We start from the raw sequence: 14527 nt of genomic DNA on the forward strand, positions 1-14527 counted from the left end.
CTTGCTTCAAATGGTACTGCTGACAGAACAAAGATAACATGTTGTGTTGGAAGATTTAAATAAGAGAGATACAACCATGTTAGGATAAATAACCCTCCCCTGGCCATTTACTGAGGAGACCCAGAAACTTGAAAACCAGCAGGAAAAATACAGAAGTTGGGTAAATGAACTTTGCACATGTGAAATGTACAAGTTACCTACAATACAAAGGGTCGATGTGCTAAAAGTCGATTGAATAAAGATTAAGTAATCTGTAATGTACAAATGTATAAAAGACCTACATAAACATGGGCCCAAACTGGAGTAACACTGGACTGAATAATGGGACTGAAGGACCAGAGCAAGGGATCAGAGAAAGTGACAACTATCATGGAAAATGGAAGAACTCCATTTACCTGGAATGTGGTAAATTGGGCCAATTTACTAATTCTGTCTTGTCATTATTTGTCTGGTGTAAATGTGTGCCCAGACACCATAAGTGACAATAACTGTGTCTGTAATAGTATAAATACAGGTGAAAATTGATTAACTCTAAATTGGACGGACTTGTGACTCAGCAAGCAAGTAACCAGTGCTTGTGTGAGTAAGGGCATGTAGGACTACACAGACGATGGAAATTCTGTAAACCTTTGAGGGTAACTGGGGACTGGGTGGGGAATGAAAAGAGAAATTAAATTGAATTATTTTGGTTTTTTATTTTTATTTAAATAGAAATGCATTGGGGAAGAGAATAGAACAGCCAGAGTAATACACCGGAAGAGTGACATTTAGAGACACAGAAAACAAATTCAAGCCATATGTGGTGCATAATGTATTTGAGATTATTTTTTGCTTCAAAAAGTTGCTGTCAAAAATGTGGAACAATTAGCCAAACCAGTTTCTATAAAGGGAAATAATTTGGGTTTCTTGAAACATAATGGGCAGAAGTAATTGCTTTGCCTGCAAGGCATCTATTTCATTCGCTGCTTTTAATGACATAAGTACAAGGTATTTAAACACCAAAGACAATTTTAAATAAACCCAGGGAAAAAAATCTGTGTCAAAGACTTTGAAAAAGAAAGAAGTGAACGAAAATGTTGCATTATCTTTTCTCTAGAGAGAGGGAGGATGCAGGCAGCTCAGTGAGCTGAAGTGATCCCACTTCACGGGCTTAATTAAGATTTATTGGGCCATAAGTCTTGGCTGGCCCACTAGACAGAGGTGAATTTCACCATTGGGCTATTGACTTCAGTACCACAAAGGATAACTTTGGCTCAGTGGCGACATATGTATAGCTTTACTTGGAGAACATAACGTACTTCTAACTATGAAAGTTTTAACCCAATAGTTTCCAGGTTTATTGTTGCAGCTATAACGTGAAACCCCACAACTCCCACAAGATGCAATTGTTTTTGTAAAGTTCAATATGATTTGTGTTACCATAGAACCTGAAAGCCCCAACTGAGAATGGTGAGGCGCACTGAATAAACATGTAGTAAGAGAGAATCCCTTCCCCAAAGAATGTACAATCTGCATAGGCATGGCAGACAAATAGTGTGAGTGGAAACCGCTACAAGGAGGTGAAGTAACATGCCCAAGTTTACACAGTAGGTCAGTGCCAGAACTGGGACTGGAACCCTGGTTTCCTGTCTCCTAGTCCAATGCCCAATCTATTAGAACATGCTGCCTCTCAAAGGATAAGACATTTTTTTCATGAACAAATTATATTAACCCAGAGCATAGCAAATAATGACCCAATAAGTTAGCTGATATAGACACCTAAACAATTTTATGCTGGGAGTTGATTTTTTTCAAAGAAACCTAAGGGAGCTAGGTTCCCAAATCCCACTGAAATCTAGTTAATGTTCTTATCCACAATCCCAAACAGTCACTCATGGCTTCCCAGGTGGGGAATTATACAACAAAATAAATAACAGAGTGATGGCTGTTCACCCCCCCTCTTTTTTTTTAATTTGAAGAAGCTGCCACTGAAATACCAGTCTGCCAGACCAAAGTGCCAAGGACCCTGATTTGAAGTATATAGCGCATTGTTTATAGGTTGCAGAATCATAGAAATGTGCAGCTGGAAGGGACCCCAGGAGGTCATCTAGTTGATTCTCCCACTGAGGCAGGACTAAGTATACCCAGACCATCCATGACAGAGGTTTTTCTGGCATAATCTTTATATCTATAATGAGAGGGGAAGTGTTATAAATGGGAAAACTAGTCCGCTGTGCCTCTCTGCACATTTGTTTTGTTTGTTGTTACCCAGGCTCTAGGGTTACGAGTATTCTAATTTGTTTTTATGAATTCTGTCACTATCTACACAATAGCTGTGGGATGCCCTGAGGATTAACAAGCAGCCTTTGTGTATGTGAAATTCATTGTGTCCTTATTAATTTTTCTTCTTCCAGGAAATGACAGAATAAAGATAATTCACAGGAAGTACTTATTTTAGATGTCTTTAACTCTAGAGAGAGAGGGGGGAAAAAGGAAAGGCATATCAATCAATACTGCATACTTTGCTCATTAATTTTTAACCATGACTACAAGAGACCCAGTCCTGCTGCCCTTAGTCATGTGAGTCGTCACAGTGAAATCAGCCATTTTATGCATTAGACCTTTCCAGAAAGTATTCCAGTGTTTGGGTTCCTAATCCAATTTTTTTTTTTTAAATACTGAAATCTCCTATGAGTTTCTTAGCAATGAAGGAAAAGTTAAATGTTGAAGTCAATGAGACTACTTAGGCAAGTACTGTTGAACTGTGACTTTCCAGTATTGATGTAAGAGAGGCTGCTAATGGTGGCTTAGAATTGGATAGGCTTGGCTAGATTCTGATCGTCCTTACTCCAGTCTAAATGTGAAAGAACTACAGGAGTTAGGTGAGTTATTCTGGATGTGATTGGTGTAGAATCTGGCTCTTACTCACAATAGCTGCACTTTCTTACCTCATGTAATTCATAGTGTGACTATATCTAGTGCCTGTGGTTTTTTTTTATAGCAGCTAGACTCTGCTTTACAGCTGTTATTTGGAGACAGGGCAATGGTTATTGGGAGACTAATTCATGATTGTCTTGCAGCCTGCACAGATGGAAAAGGATAGTAGCACCTTCTGCACCTGGCACACCAAAAAACCCGGTGCTGGGGGCAGAGTGGGTGCAAGTAGAAGCTTTCTTGGGATAAGATGGGTGAGTCTCCACCACAGCCTTTCCCCATAGGGCCATACGCAGCGGCCCTCACGGCAATGGGTTAAGCAGGGCTTCTGGGCGAGATGTAGAAAGGGGCGTTTGGACATCTGAAGTCCCTGAGTGTCTCTTAAAGTTTCATACTAAAGCCTCCAAACAGATTCCAACAGCGAGATTACAGCCTATCTCATGTGACGAATCTTACGTGATTGGAACTAAAGGTCTTTTAAGGAGTCTACACCCCACCCCACCCCTGACATGATGCATTCCATCTAGCGAGCTTCTCCCTTACGCTGATGTATGTAGATGTGCAAGAGACACATAGGATGCAAAGCAGGCTTGGCAGCTGGTGCAGTGGGATCAGAATAGAGGAGCAAGTGTCAGAATGTATTCACGTTTTGCCACAAGGTGCGATTCAAGGGAAACTATTATGAAAACCCTGTCAGTCTGGTGGATCAGGGGCCTGTAATGGTTGTCATTCAGCCCTTTTGGTGTTTCTAAATGACAGTCAAAGAAAAATGAGTCAGCCTGGTGTTTTTGTGTTTGAGGGGAAAATTTTATGGGGTTTTTTTTTTTTGGTTGTTTTTTTTCCGGAACAAGTGGCAGTTCAGTAGTGCAAAGATAACTGTGCGTTGACAAATGAACAGTTTGCCCTAATGCTTTCATGGAATCAGAGAATCATAGAATTATCAGGGTTGGAAGGGACCTCAGGAGGTCAACTAGTCCAACCCCCTGCTCAAAGCAGGACCAATCCCCAACTAAATCATCCTAGCCAGGGCTTTGTCAAGCCTGATCTTAATAACCTCTAAGGAAGGAGATTCCACCACCTCCCTAGGTAACCCATTCCAGTGCTTCACCACCCTCCTAGTGAAATTTTTTTTCCTAATATCCATCCTAAACCTCCCCCACTGCACCTTGAGATCACTACTCCTTGCTCTGTCATCTGGTACCACTGAGAACAGTCTAGATCCATGCTCTTTGGAACCCCCTTTCAGGTAGTTGAAAGCAGCTATCAAATCTCCCCTAATTCTCTTCTGCAGACTAAACAAGCCCAGTTTCCTCAGCTGCTCCTCGTAAATCATGTGCTCCAGCCTCCTAATTATTTTTGTTGCCCTCCCCTGGACTTTCAATTTTTCCACATCCTTCTTGTAGTGTGGGGCCCAAAACTGGACACAGTACTCCAGATGAGGCCTCACCAATGCCGAATAGAGGGGAATGATCACGTCCCTCGATCTGCTGGCAATGTCCCTACTTATACAGCCCTAAATGCTGTTAGCCTTCTTGGCAACAAGGGCACACTGTTGACTCACATCCAGCTTTTCGTCCAGTGTAACCCCTAGGTCCTTTTCTGCAGAACTGCTGCCTAGCCATTCGGTCCCTAGTCTGTGGCAGTGCATGGGATTCTTCCGTCTAAGTGCAGGACTCTGCACTTGTCCTTGTTGAACCTCATCAGGTTTCTTTTGGCCCAATCCTCTAATTTGTCTAGGTCCCTCTGTATCCTATCCCTACCCTCCGGCATATCTACCACTTCTCCCAGTTTAGTGTAATCTGCAAACTTGCTGAGGATGCAGTCCACACCATCCTCCAGATCATTAATGAAGATATTGAACAAAACCGGCCCCAGGACCAACCCTTGGGGCACTCAGCTTGATACGGGCTGCCAACTAGACATGGAGCCATTGATCACTCCCTGTTGAGCCTGATGATCTAGCCAGTTTTCTATCCACCTTATAGTCCATTCATCCAGCCCATTCCAAAGATTTAGAATAATAATAAAAAATAAAAGCTGCGGAAACTGAATGAATTTCCCAGAGAGTATGATTGTATCTCAACATGGCTGAAATGGTGAAAGGACAAAGCCTGTGAAAATCTTTCCTGTAAACCACAGCAATGATGAATCTCCAGGGGTAATTTCTGGGATCTGACTTTACAGGAGGATTGTCTTAACTGACACACCTCCTAAACAGGAAAATAGAAAGGTCCCAGTCACTGATGGGCAAAATGTTTATCACGAGCACATACTTTGCACTGGAATTTACCTGGCTTTGAATCTTCAGGACTTCTTTGAAGCTAGACCATGGAAAAATATTGCACAATATACCGGTAAATCCCTCTGTTAAACTGAAATTCCAGTGTGGTCCAATTGGCAGCATGCTAGAGGGGGCTCAGGGAATGTTGGCTTTATTCCAGGCTCTATCATTATCATTATTCTGCTTTGTGATCTTGGGCAATTCACTTCCTCTCTGTCCTCCCTGCCACCCTTTGTCTGCCTTGGCAATCTAGGTCATAAGCTGTTTGGGACTGGGACCCTCTCTTACTATGTCTGTTTGCTGCCTTGCACAATGGGACCTGGGCTTGGTTGTAGCTGCAAATAATAAATTATTGCGTAAGCTATTTATACCTGATGTTTCCCTCTGCTTCTAGTGGTGGGTGAGGTTAACTAGAACTTTAGCAGCCTGCTACAGCCTTTGGTAAGACAGCTGTGTCTTTTAGCTTAGGCATTAGAAGCTCACACATTAAGATCCAGAGATCCCAGGTTTGATCCCTGCTACCAGCGTCCCACCCGGGAGCATTGGTGTTTCAATAATAATTGTGCAAGACTTCACACTTGTGAATTTGATTGAGGCCTGTATTTATTTAATCAACCCAGCCTATGGGGTACTCTACCTGTTTAACTAATTTCCACATTTTCCGTAATCTGAATTTCAGCTTTAACTGCAACTGTCTGGGAAAATGGAGATGACATGGGACTTCCATTGACTTCAGTGCAGTTATGGGAATTCAGCAATTCTGAAAATCAATTTCTAGATACCTCAAGTTTGGCACCCATAATTAATGGACAGTCTGGAAAATTTAGGCTAGGATACCTACCCTTAGCAGGTGCATAAGCAGGAAGCAGGTCCTCAAGTTCAGGTGCATAAATAGGAGGGTTTTGTTTGAAGGACAAATTCAGATAGTATGCTTTCTAATCCAGAATAAAGCCAAACTGAACTCTTTTTTTCTGTCTTTTTGTTTTTCACTTCTGATTAAATAATTCCCGTGCAAAGTTCATCTTGCTATATCCACCAATTCAGTTTCAAAAGATAAAATGGGGGGCTGTTATTAGTTTGGTTTAACAGCAGAAAGTTTTTTGCTAGAAGAACAACTGAATTAGTTTTACTTTCAGCCTAACCTAGCCTAGTTTTCACTAAGGTTGGCATAATACCCATAACTTTTCCAGGTAGTAAAATCCCTGCTTTGAACTTTAGCATCTGTTGGTAGGGGGCTGACATTTTATCTTCTTGTGTGTTTGTGTGGGGAGGGGAAACAGGTCAGTTCTTTCACAAATTGTGGCGCCTGTGTAAATACAAATATAAGTTGGAGCAAGGGAAGAATTTTTTTCCTGATTTATGGTGAGACCTAAGTCTTGTAATGTCCTTACAACTTGATTTAATGCAAGCACAGTTTCTGACTTTGACTTTCCAATTATTGGTCATTCATCAAGAAAATGGATGAAATTTGATCTCTTATTTTCTCAGGTGGGCCTCTGCTCCAGTCACACACACAACACAAATTCAGAGAGTTTTTCAAGCCAAAAGGGAGCATTTTCTACTAATTTCCCCCCTTCTCTTCAAACTCTCAGAAGTTTTCTATGTGAAGGTGAAAGGGGTAAGTAGGCATAAGTGCCTTCTTATTCTAGTTATTCTCCAATTGGGCCAGATAAAAAACTTGCTGAACCACAAAGATCTTGAACTTTTCGTGTTTGCCATTACTCGCGCATTGCAGATTTAATCAGGAGAAAAAATTGAAGACAGGAAATACCATGAGAAAAAGTGTGGGATTGAACCAGAAGAATGGTTTCCAGTGTTTCTCTTTTTCTGAGCTGTTCTGGATCATACTTTTAAATAGATTTTGGGTTGACTCATGCCCAGTTTTTTGGGTAAAAAGTGAAGAGTGTACTGGAAGTTACCTTGCATGTCAGATCCAGAAGTACCCACTGATATATAGTGATTTCCTGCCATGCTATCAGAATGTGACTGCTCTTGCCAATGGAATGAATCATTAACAAACCAGCAACCATATGTCGGAATGACAATAGTCCAACTTGATTTCTCTTGATGGTGCTCAGATTGTGATGCTACAATGTTCTAGCTAAGCCTAATTGAGACTCTTGGCTGGAAGGGATAAATGGTGCCTAACCTCCTCCTGGCTTTTTTAGGGGAGTAAGGTACTTAACTGCCATTTATGCCTTTGCAAAATCTCCCCCGTAAATGTACAGGATAATGTGTTGGAGCCTAGACATGAGTTATGGTTAAAACAATACAGTAACAAAAATCAGCTATGCATGAACCACATTCATTTAGGAGATCTTTCAAATAGCCAATGGGGATTTCCTGAAAAAGTCTAATGCATCACATTCTTTCTTGATGTGTAAAGGCAACTCTGACAGAGCTCCTCCAAAGGAAGCAAAACCAGACAACCAGCTGGCTCACCCTCATCAGCTTGTTAATAACAAACCACAGGGGCTAGATAAATATAGCCAAGCAAATGATGGGCTAGAATGACTCTTGCTGCAGAGGGAGGGTCAAATATCCCCATAGCAGAATTTCTGCTGCTAGCCGTCCTCTGCCAGGATCTATGCCAGATTCTGCCCTCAATGTTGGATGTTATCAGAGTTCTTTGATTTATGCAAATTTAGTGTATTAGACTGTGAAGTCACTTTTTGAAAATGGGACTAAGACTTCTTAGTGACGTAGGTGCTTTTGAAAATCTTACCCCTGATATTTTTTCTAGGACTACTTGTTCTATTATTTGACTAGGCAGGGACGTTAGGGAGATGGCATGGGAATTGCCAAGATTGTCTTGATTTTTTTTTCTCCACATTTGTTTGAAAATCAGTAGTGTATTTATTTCTCCATTTCATCGCAGTTGTTGATTATTTTCAAAATTGTTTTCAGAGGTATAGGACATTTTGTACCTTCTTCCATTAATGCTGTAAAAGAATAACATCCAGAACAACTGATCTACTTGTGCTCATATTTTTCAAATATTCTTTCCACTACACTTTATCAACTTTTAACATTTTTTACAGGGTCTTTTATCCTTATTTACTGTGTGAACAAGTGAAGGGTACATTTTGCTTCCTCTTGTTCAACAATCCAGTGGAAATGATTTGGTGCATATGGGCCCGATTCTGGAAGCTGTGAGTGCAAATGCTTTCGGGATCAAGCCCTGTATGCAAATACAAGTGCAGCAGAACTTCTTTGTAATGATGGCAGCTCTGCCTCCACATGTCACTTAATTAATACATCAACTTTTCCTTTGCATGGGAAAAATCTCATAAAATGACATTCTCAAAGTCCTTTTCAAACCCAAATTAACTCCTGCTAGCATCCCCTTTAAGTAGACTATTACTATCCATGTTTTAAATACACGTAAACTGTGGCACAGGGAAATGGAATAACTAGCTCAAGGTTGCACAATAAGATAGTAGCAAAATTGGGAACAGAACCCAGCTGTCCTGGCTCCATTTGCCCTGCTTTAATGTCTAGACAATACTGGCTTTTTTATTTAGTAAGTGTGATAAAGATGTATTTCTAGTTTGTTTCAGAAATAAAGGACATAATCCAAATCCCATTGACTTCAGTGGGCTTTGGCTCAGTCTTACAGTTAACCTATAACTTCCATCTTCGCATGTCTTAATATTACATTTATTTCCTTTTCCCCCCATATAATATCAACTTGAAATCCTCACAAAAGACTCCCCGTGTGTGCTTTGTATTAAAAAAAGGGAAAGGATAATATCTTTATTTTATTCTATTATAGATTTGTCCCCATTAAATGTGAACAGAAAAAAATGTTCACTTTATTCAATAAAACTACGAAGCAGGAATTATCAGCTGAGTCACAGTTTTATGATAGGTAGTTAAAATTTTGTAGTAAGAATAGGAGAGATCTGTGCACAGATGGCAGAGGATAATCAGACTAATCCTGCCATCCTGCCATATAAAAGAAACAACAAACCCTCATTCACTTTTATGGAGTGTCTGCCCACAGAACTTACATGCTGTAAGACAGTTTGGAGTAGATTTTCTATTGCCCTGCAGCATGTGCACTCATTTCCATCATGGTTACCAGTCTGTAACATTTCACACCCACGTCGCACTGTGCAAATGATTAGAGAAGATGCAGGACAAAAGGAAAATCTGACCCTTTGACACAACCAGGTTAAAACACCGAGGGTAAAATTGTCAGAAGTGCCTGAGAGTATGGATCTGTTTACACTAGCACTTTTGTCAGTATAACGAATGTCACTCAGGGGTGTGGAAAAATACCCCTCTGAGCAATGTAAGTTACACCCACAGAAGCACCAGTGTGGACAGTGCTCTGTTGGCAGGAGATGCTCTCCCGTTGTCATTTGAGTGGCTATACGGGAGATCTTACAGTGGTGCAGCTGCATTGATACAGCTGCGTCACTGTAAGGTCTCTAGCGTAGATGTGTCCTATGTCTACACAGTGTTTTGTAGCCCCCGGGAGTGAGCCTCCCACCCCAGTTGACAGACTTTGGCTGGTAGGGCTCATGGTAGCACTCTAAAAATAGCTGTGTAGACAAGGCTTTGTAGTTGCAGCTTGGGCTAAAGCTTGGAGTCTGGGGACTAGGGAGACGGGTAGGCTTCAGAGCCAGAGATCCAGCCTGGGCTCCAAAACGCTGTGGAGATGTGAGTGACAGGGAAGTTGGGAACCTAAATCTCATGTTCTAAAGTGACTTGCGCACTCAGGGGCCTGAATGTAATCTTTTTCAAAATCGCGTAAGTGATGTCAGAGGGCAGAGAATGGATGTTTCCATTTTGTGAAGGCTTTGCAGGGTTTGAAATTTGGCTTTGTTCCAAATGGAGGAGAAAGACTCCAAAATTTTTAAATCATCTATGAAGAAAAATTCCCAAAACATTTTAATTTCAGTCATTCAACATGTTTTGCTATACTTTAGGTTTTGAATTTTTTTTTTCAAAATGAAAAATTAAAACTCATTGATGGGAGCAAGGCAGCTAAGCAATTTGAAAATACCAGTAGGCACCTCTCTGCATCTTCAGGTGCCTAGTACTTTTGAAAACCTGATCCGTAGGAGTCAAAAGATAATGTGGCTTATTCCTTGTTTTTTTTCTTCACCCATAATAGGTAAGGGGCATGTTACTGTTAAAGTATCCAATTGTCAATGGTAACACAGGGGATCAGATCCTCCTCCCACTGACATCAATGGCAAAAACCTGCACTGACTTAATGGACCAACATATCCACTTTAATGCAGTTGGTAAATTGTACGTGTACTCAAGTCCAATCAGCTGTAGTATTGGCTGGGATGAAACAGTTGAGACATTTTCTGGAAGTCTCTTAACTGTAAAATAAAACATAATTTCCAGAAAATATTTGTAGTAAATGAAGGATTTACGCCTTATATATTTGCCTGTAAGGTATTTTCCTTCATTTGTTACCAGCTTGTGGTGGGGTGGCCGCCCCACCCCCATGTGAGAGGGGGCTAGAGTAGGCCAGGAAAGGGCTTACTGAGCCAATCAGGGCCGAGATTGGAGACAGCCAATCAGGGCTCAGCTTGGCCCTATATAAGGGCTGCCCAGGAGAGCAGTAGGTAGTCTGTCCCAGACCTTCATGGGTGAAAGTCTGTCTCCAGAGTAGGAAACCAGCACTTTGGACAGAGCAGTGTTGGGTGGGCTCAGGGGGAGCATAGTAGGGCCCTGGCCCAATACCTGCCAGACTGCGGGCCCTGATAGAAAGGGCCTAGAGGGTGTGAGTAGCCAGAGGAGAAGTGGCCCAGGGACAGTTGGACAAGGGGAGAGAAGGAGGGCAGGGAGGTTGCCACTAAAAGGTCCCTGGGTTGGGACCCAGAGTAGTGGGCAGGCCTGGGTCCCCCCCTTCCTCCTTGTACTGCACCTGGCCATGCAGTAGGGTGGCTGAAACAAACTGCAACCGGCCCTTGAGAGAAGAGGCTAGACTTTGGAGGTTATGGTTGGCCACTGAGGCCAGTGCAAGGACTGTTGCTACCCCCTCGCACCCTGGAAGGGGGTGAGGGTGGACCAGGGGCACTGCCAGAGGGCAGTGGCCTGAAGAGGATGCCGCCGAATGGGCAGCAATGCGGATCCAGACACCAGTGGGGAATAGACAATGGATGGGACACCACCAGCAGAGGGTGCTCCCCATGAACTGAGCTAATTCCTGGAGGTAACCAGCGGGAGGCGCTGCGGTGGTGAGTCCCAACCCTGTCACACAACTATAATAATTAAATACTGCACAGCTAAATTTGCCCTGCTATATCAACTACATAACTTAGTCACATCCTATCCTGATGTATTATATAACGTGATTATGTACTGTTAATTATGTACCACTCCAGTGATGACTGGATTCAGTTGTTGAAAGAAGTGGGTATTCACTTTTGCAGCATGAGCTTTCGTGCGTATTCACCCACGAAAGCTCATGCTGCAAAACGTCTGTTAGTCTATAAGGTGCCACAGGATTCTTTGCTGCTTTTACAGTTGTTGAAATGATTCTCTCTATAGTACAGACAGTAAGAGTTCTATAATGTAATTTGAGTAAGAGCTGCAAGATGAGGCCCATGATTTGATTAGTTTATGGCCTGATCCTGAGAAGACATCCCTTCTCATTGAGGACAGGCATTATATTAATGATAGCTATTACCATTGTATCATAAAATATCAGGGTTGGAAGGGACCTTAGGAGGTCATCTAGTCCAACCCCCTGCTCAAAGCAAGACCAATCCCCAGACACATATTTACCCCTATTCCCTAGATGGCCCCCTCAAGGATTGAGCTCACAACCCTGGGCTTAGCAGGCCAATGCTCAAACCCCTGATCTATCCTGTTCTCCCATTATTGTATGTTGTTATTGTATGTTATTGTACCAAATCTCAGGGATGTTGCTGCCAAGTTGTAACATATTATTAGTACTGAATCACTTAAAAATTATGTAAAATGGATATAGGAATTTTTCTCCCTCTTTCAGAGTGCTGACGCCTGCAGTGGTTTGCAATTACAAACTTCCCAAAAAGCCTTCTCATCATGTCCAATTCCTGAGGCAGATTTATTGCATTTCAGTTTTTCTACTTTGTGATTCAAGTAAAACATTTTGCACTAGGGTATTGTATGGCTAGGGCTCTGATCATAGACACTTAATTGTCATGTGATCGGCTTATAAATAAACTATAATGAACTCTTGTTTGTGAGATGCATTATTTAGAAGCCTAGACTAGCGGATACTTAGTAGTTGAAATATTAACAGATAAGTACATAACACATATAAAACCACTGCGATTAAAAATGTAATAAAGCCAAGATGCAGTTCTGCCATGAAATGCCACTTATTGCACATATCTGAATTCCTAGTTGCACAAAAATTGGAAATTGCAGTCAGAAATCCATCTTTATGAGGTCGCACAATTTGGGTCCCAATTCTCTCAGTCCCTATATCAGCAAAACTCCTATTGAACTCTGACATTCTCATGTGTTTTGGCAGTTAATGAGGAACAAGAGATCTACTCTTAATGGATACAATATAGCAGTGTGTCCACAAGAGTTGTTACAGTTAGAGTGACTTCCTGAAAATGCAATGCAAACAAAGTTACAGAGCTAAATTCATCTTTCACGTACTCCACTGTAAATACCAATTTAGAGGAGCTGAACTGGATTTACATCAGGGTAAATAAAAGCATAATCTGCTCCACAGCATTGATTTGACACTATGAGGCAAAAACAATATAGAGGGGAAAATTTTTTTTTGACTGCGTGTGATACCAAAATCAGCTTCTTAATATACAAACATGTTTCAAATTGGTGCTCTCATACTATTTTGGTCTGATATTCAGCCTACCTATAAAGTTCAAGTTGCCCTAAATTTCTTGGGAGTTCAGATCTGGGTTTCTGGCTCAGCTCGTTATGGAGAGAAGGAGACATGATGTTCAGACCTAGATTTGCATGTGGATCTGGATCCAGATCATATAATCAAAGATCAGGGATGTTGTGTCCTGGGCTTTGATTTAGGCCCATGCTTGATTGTACCACATTTTGCATCTAGGCATGGCATGAACCAAAAAGTTTCTGGGCACGAGAAAATGGTGTTGGGTAGGAGCAATAAAATTAATTAAACTTATTCAAACTGTAAAAAGTTAGGGTTTAGGTTAGATAGGAGTTTTGGATAATGCCTCTGGTTAGTTCTTGTTTTATCAGAACTGGTTTGCTCTGACAAAATAGTTAAATTAGAACATCACACTACTTAGATGCAAACATGTAACTGACACAGTCCCTAAATGTGGCCTGTGAGTTTTTCATCTACAGTGGAATTGCTCTGGGGGAAAAAAAAAGTTGTTTCTTTTTGGTGGATTTGGCAATGGTGCATCATTCTTTTGTACATGTCTGTGAGGATGCTCCTTGTCTCTGCTCTGCCCTTTGCTTCACGAGCTACTCCCATACCCTGTAAACAAGTCTCTTGCAGCTGCCATGCTTCCAGGAGGCAGCCCTGAACCATGCCATATGACATGGGCCAAGAAATAAAGATCTGATGTGTACCACACCCTGAACGAACTCTAAAGGGGATTCCACACACAAATGAAGACGGTGTGCGGTGGTGTTTCTCCTGGGTTGGTACCCAGAGAAGCCTAGTTAGTTTGTGCTCGTCCTCCCAACCCATACCTTCTAGCATTGTGGCATTAGAACACTGTGGAGTCCCAAAGATGGGCTTCTGAAGGGCAGTGGGAAAAGAGAAGCATCCACAGAACAGATACAGAAAAACAGCATAGCCTCTACTCATGAATACATGGTGCCTCTTTTTTCCCCCCTTAAGGCAGTATCTTTTTGTTAACAATACTACAGTAAGTGACTCGATGTGGCATGAGATCATTTTGGTTATTCCTTGATCCTTGCAGATTTCAACTTCATTTGTTTTGGGGTGAGTCATAATTGCAACATTTCACTTTGCTCTACAGTGCAAGTAAATGTAAAGGTATCTCTTGTGAAGAATGGGCTGAATGCATAGTGGGGGGTAACCCTATTGACTTCAACTGCTTATTTCAGGGCTAAACTTGGCCCAATGTGCCTTTAAAAGAGTTGGTTGGTGGGCTGAGTAATGTTTAATGTAACGAAAGATTTGCCATTTGTTTTGTATTTAATGGTCACTTTAATAGCTACATAGAAAAATCCTTAATAGAAAATTAATACTTTAAATAAACAAACAAACTGGTTAAGCAGATTCAGAGACATGAAAGAAGGGCTATGGCCTTTTCCTCATAGGCATTAAGATTTGGTAATTGCTTTTTTTTTGTATCTTACACATTGATGCCCATAACAAAAGCTGGACACCAC

This window comes from Mauremys mutica, chromosome 12 (genome assembly GCF_020497125.1).
Source record: "Mauremys mutica isolate MM-2020 ecotype Southern chromosome 12, ASM2049712v1, whole genome shotgun sequence".
NCBI lineage: Eukaryota > Metazoa > Chordata > Testudines > Geoemydidae > Mauremys > Mauremys mutica.